The sequence below is a fragment of the Balaenoptera ricei genome, chromosome 12 (assembly GCF_028023285.1).
Source record: "Balaenoptera ricei isolate mBalRic1 chromosome 12, mBalRic1.hap2, whole genome shotgun sequence".
In the NCBI taxonomy this organism is placed as follows: Eukaryota; Metazoa; Chordata; class Mammalia; order Artiodactyla; family Balaenopteridae; genus Balaenoptera; species Balaenoptera ricei.
This window is the reverse complement of record NC_082650.1, coordinates 71,879,160-71,884,680: the sequence shown is the minus strand read 5'-3', so window position 1 is coordinate 71,884,680 and position 5,521 is coordinate 71,879,160. Positions and strand designations below refer to the sequence as shown.

General features: G+C 40.5%; 1 pseudogene; it reads left to right on the top strand.

Annotated features, from left to right (window-relative positions):
- Window positions 1-3,913: 3,913 nt before the first annotated feature.
- LOC132376399 (poly(A) polymerase alpha-like) lies at window positions 3,914-4,760 on the top strand (annotated as a pseudogene).
- Window positions 4,761-5,521: the final 761 nt, after the last annotated feature.

The following is a 5,521-nucleotide window of genomic DNA, read 5'->3' as shown; positions in this document are numbered from 1 at the left end:
AAGTTGGCAAAATAAATGTACATAACTCCCAGAAAAAGATTTCCTGGAAAAATAGTGAAAAGTGTAAGTATGATTTTTCAAACCAAATTTAACTCTACAAGTTTAAGCCAATTTTCTTACAATGTGTTTAGTGAATTTAGGTTACTAAAAGGGACTCTGCTGGCCAGAGGGAGTGCAGTTTCCCATCAGAAATGGGCTACCTCATGGCTATGGGGCGGCCCCACAGCTACCATGCCTCACTTACTAACCCAGCACTCAGTGGTGCCAGGCTTTGGTTTATATGAAGAAAACTGAGAGGAAAGAGAACATATGAGCACAGAGAAGTTTCGGAGAGAATGTTGAATTGGAGTCTCCACAGTGATCAGATGAGAGAACAGAAATACATTTTACATTGACTGTCAATTCTTGGTGACTCTAGCCCAGGAGTCCCTCTGTAATTCCCCACAACTGATGTAGGAGCTCCTTATTGTTCAAATGCTACTCCATGAGTCACTGGGCAGGGACAGCAGACCCAATAATGTGGGCTTTTGAAGAACAAGTAAAGTTAGAAGGTTTTGCTGGAAGAAAAGATAACTAGTGGATAAAAAGAAGTTTTGGTTTTGGCCTGTCCATGATGGAAACCATGGTTTGCCTGTACAGTTTATCCCCAAATTATGAATTTTCAGTGGTTAATAGATTACTAAGTGACACCAGAGGTAACATGGATTCATTACAGTCCACACTGCACAAGGACACCTCCGCTTAGACATCTAAAAGCCATCTCAAAATTAAATTCAAAACTGAACTCCGGATCTTTTCACCAAAACCAATCTTTCCAGCTCAGCTGATTGCAACTTCTTTCTTCCAGTTGCTCAGGCCTGAAGTCTTGGAGTCATTTATCTCAGTCCATTTGGGCTGCTATAACAAAATACCACAGAGTGGGTATCTTATAAACAACAGGAATTTATTGCTCACACTTCTGGAGGCTGGAAGTCCAAGATCATGGTGCCAGCATAGTTGGGTAGGGTCCTCTTTCTGGTTCATAGCTGGAGCCTTCTCACTGCATCCTCGTCTGGCAGAAGGGGCTAGGGATCTCCCTGGACCCTCAGTTACAAGGCACTAATCCTGTTCATGAGGGCTCCACCCTCATGACCTAAGCACCTCCCAAATGCCCCACCTTCTAATACCATCACATTAGGCATTAGAATTTCAACATATAAATTTTAGGGGGACACAAACATTCAGATCATACCATCATCCTTGATGATTTTTTTCTCTCATAGCCAGTTTGTCAGGGAATCATTAGCTCTACCCTCAAAGCACATTTGGAATTAGATTACTTTTCACTATCCCACTGTTCCCACTCTGGTCCTCATCATCTGTGCTCCTGTCTCCCATCTGGTCTCCCTCCTCTATCTCCCATTTAATGGGCTGAATTGTGTCTCCCCAAAATACACGTTCAAGTTCTGATACCCAGTACCTGTGAATATGACCTTATTTGGAATTAAGGTCTTGGCAAAAGTAATTAAGATGTAAATTAAGATGATGTCATACTGGATTAGGGTAGGCCCTAAATCTAACTACTGGTGTCTTTATAAGGAAAGAAGAAGACACATAGAAACAAAGGAACACATAGAAAAGAAGGCCATGTGACAACCAGACAGAGATTGGAGTGATACAGCTACAAGCAGGGAACACCAAGGATTGGTAGCAGCCACCAGAAGCTCAGGAATGGCAAGAAAGAATTCTGCCCTAGAGACTTCAGAGGGAGGGTAACCCTGCCAACACCTAGATTTTCAACTTCTGGCCTCTAGAACTGAAAGTATAAGTTTTTGCTGTTTTAAGCTACCTGGTTTGTGGTACTTTGTTACAGAAAGCCTAGGAAATTTATATACCCACTGCAGTCTAGTCTCAACATGGCAACCAGAGGAGTTCCTTTAAAATATAAGGCAGATCATCCCACTTATTCACTCAAAAGTCTCCAGTGATTTCCCTCTCCTCCCAGAGAAAAAGCTGAGAGCCTTACAAAAGCCAGGAAGGTCCTACAGGACTGACTCCCCAGTGATGCCGATGACCTCATCACCTACTATCTCCAGCCACACTGGACTCCTTGTGTTCTTCCAACACTCCAAGCACATTCCTGCGGAAGGGCATTTGCACTGGCAGTCTCCTTGCCTAGAACATTCCTTTCCCAGATTTATGTATGACTAGCTGTCTCACTAGTTCAGTTAAATGCCAACTCCTCAGTAAGACCTAATATGGTTACCTAAAATTGCAAATCTCCCCCACCAGTTCCAAAGCTTCAGAATCTCCTTTATCCTGCTCTCCTTTTTCTATCTCTGAAAAACATTTATCACCTTCTAGTGTATCATACAATTTACTTAATTATCATGTCTATTTTATATTGCCCATCTCCCCCTACTAGAAAGTAAAGTTCATGAAAACAGGGATCTTTATCTATTTTAACTGATATATCCCCCCCCACACAAGGTGCCTGGCACATTATAGCTGTTCATTCAATATTTTTAGGATGAATGAATAGGAAAAGGCAACATGACACAGCAGATGTGAGGGTTTGCTAACCTCTGATCTCTGATATTCTTAATCCCATTTTTATTTAGATGAAGTTTTCAGTGGTTAGATAACGCCTTGAGGGTTCCAGCTAAAAGGCAGTATCCTCACTTTCTCATTTTTAGATAGGTATGCATAGAGTGTTACCCTTGGTGTCTTTTTCATCAAAAACTGCCACCAAAAATGAACGTAGAGGAAATTCCAAAAAAAGTAAACTCCAGCTACTACTGCTTCCAAAATATCCTTGTTGAGGAACAAAATGTTGAAAGTACGAATTAAATGCTTCAAAGGTTCTAGTCATCTTCTCAAAATAAAGGCATCACACTCCTTTCCATCTTAGTAGAATGGGCTCACAGAGGCTCTATAATCTGTATAGTTAAAAATTACCAAATAGCTTAGGGGTGCAGATTAGAAGTTCTAGGCATTGGTGTCTATGAAATCATCATAGGCTAAAACACTTAATCCTTTGAGACTAAATCCAAATTGCAAACTACCCAGGAAAAAAAATGAGATCATATATCTGCTACTCAGATCATATTCTTATCTGCCAAAAATGCCTCTGAGAAGAATGATGTGTGTGCGTGTGCACATACACAATACACACACACAAGCACACTCTCATTCCAGCAGCAAAATTACTTTGAAAACATTAATACATATTAATAAAAATGTAAAGACAACAGCTGTTTGAATTTCAGATAAACTGTGGACCATTTTTTACCATTTAAGTCATTGAGAGTGCTGTGCACATAATTGAACAGAAACATGGTCCAAAAAAAAATGCAAGTCGGCTAAAAAAGGAAGTTAAAAATTTGAGTTTAAAAAAATTTATCATAAATTATTAGTTATCTTGCCTGGTTGCTGAGGGAGATGCTCTGGTTAATATGTGTTCCATATGTGAATCAGTAATTTAGACTATCATAAAATACACTTAGTATTCTAAAAGAACGTCCCCTTTCTTTGATGAGGCAGTTAAAGATTTTTCAAAATATTTCTGGGCCTTATAGTCACCATGGTTAGCAAGAAATATCACTTAACTACAATTGTATGCAAGTGCCAGCTAATAGAATTCTGACAAATACCAGAAAGTTTACTATAGATGAAATTCAGGGTTACCCAGAGAGATATTTACCTTGTAAAGTAGCCCTTACAAGTTTTATTAATGTCAAGACTTGGACTGCTCTAAGTGCCCATCTAAATATTATACAACCCAGAGGAGAAGCACTTAAAGCCATGGGAGAGGGTGCAGGAGTGGGGTTGGACCCAGGGCTGAGGCAGGCACCCCCCTCCTTCCCACCTCAGTGGGTCATGCCCAGGGCAGCAGCAGCAGGGGAGTGACTGGACGGTGCCCGCGGAGGAGACGATGCCTTTTCCAGTTACAACGCAGGGATCACAACAAACACAGCTGCCACAGAAGCACTGTGGCATTACCTCTCCCAACAGCTTAGCAGCCCCCAAGGAGACTGACTTACACAGGAAAGAACTGAGACTCTGAAGCCTTTGGGGGTTTTTGAAGAGGAAGAGGAACTGCAGCACAGAATTTTAATTTGGGGAAAATTAAATAACCTGGTAAAAGAGTGGATACAAGAAATCAGTGAAAGCAAGAATCTTCCACAGTCTGTAATTGATAATGTTGGGGGGAAATTTTTCACATTTGGATCTTATGGATTAAGAGTACATACAAAAGGTGCCGATATTGATGAGTTGTATGTTGCACCAAGACATGTTGATCGAAGTGACTTTTTCACCTCATTCTATGATAAGTTGAAATTACAGGAAAAAGTAAAAGATTTAAGAGCTGCTGAGGAGGTCTTTGTACCAGGTATCAAACTGTGTTTTGCTGGGATAGAGATTAATATTTTGTTTGCAAGATTAGCACTGCAGACTATCCCAGAAGACTTGGACTTAAGAGATGACAGTCTGCTTAAAAATCTAGATATAAGATGCATAAGAAGTCTTAATGGTTGCAGGGTAACTGATGAATTTTTACATCTAGTACCAAACATAGACAATTTCAGGTTAACCCTGAGAGCTATCAAACTGTGGGCCAAACACCACAACATCTATTCCAATATATTCGTTTCCTCGGTGTTTCCTGGGCTATGCCAGTAGCAAGAACTTGCCAGCTTTATCCAAATGCAATAGCATCAACTCTTGTACATCAGTTTTTCTTGATATTTTCTAAACGGTATGTATTTAGATCATATTAAAATAAAATTGATTGTAGACACTGAAAAAATACATACATACATACATACATACAGCCCAGAGCAGCATTGCTCTAATTCTCTGTGGCATGTGGCCCCTAGGCTTCTGCTTTACACTTGTGCATGCTACTAGAAAAGGCAGCAATTGGAAACACATTCCCTCATAGCCAAAATCCTTCCCATCAAGTAATGACTGGAGAACCATTTCAGAGGCAAAGGCATGACAGTTAATGGGTGTTAAAAAATAAATCAAATGGGATGGAAACAAATGCACAATGTGAATGAACATATCCCTCAGATATCAGACGTTGAATAGGCACAAGCAAACAAAACTTTGGGTCTCAGCTCTTGAGCATGTCCCTTTCCTTCTCTGGGAGGCCACATACTGTCACTTCTGTGCTCAGACTCTTAGGATGACTCCCTTGTTAATGATAAGTGATCGCCCAAGTTAATGATGAGTGGTAAGTGCAGCCAACTCTATGGTCTGAGACACCACAAAATGCACACCTATCCCACTGAGGAGAGGACATCACTTATAACAGGTCAGCCTGATAAAACTCCATATCCAGTTCTCAAAGCTGCTCTGGGTTTGATAAATCCATGTTACTAGGATATAAAGAACATCCATGAGAGCAAGGATTTTATTTTACTCACTGCCATACCCATCTCCAAGAACAGTGTTTTGCATGTAGTAGGCACTTGAAAAATATTTATTGGATGGGTGAATGGCTAGTCTGTTCTACTGGAAACACCTGTACAGTGGT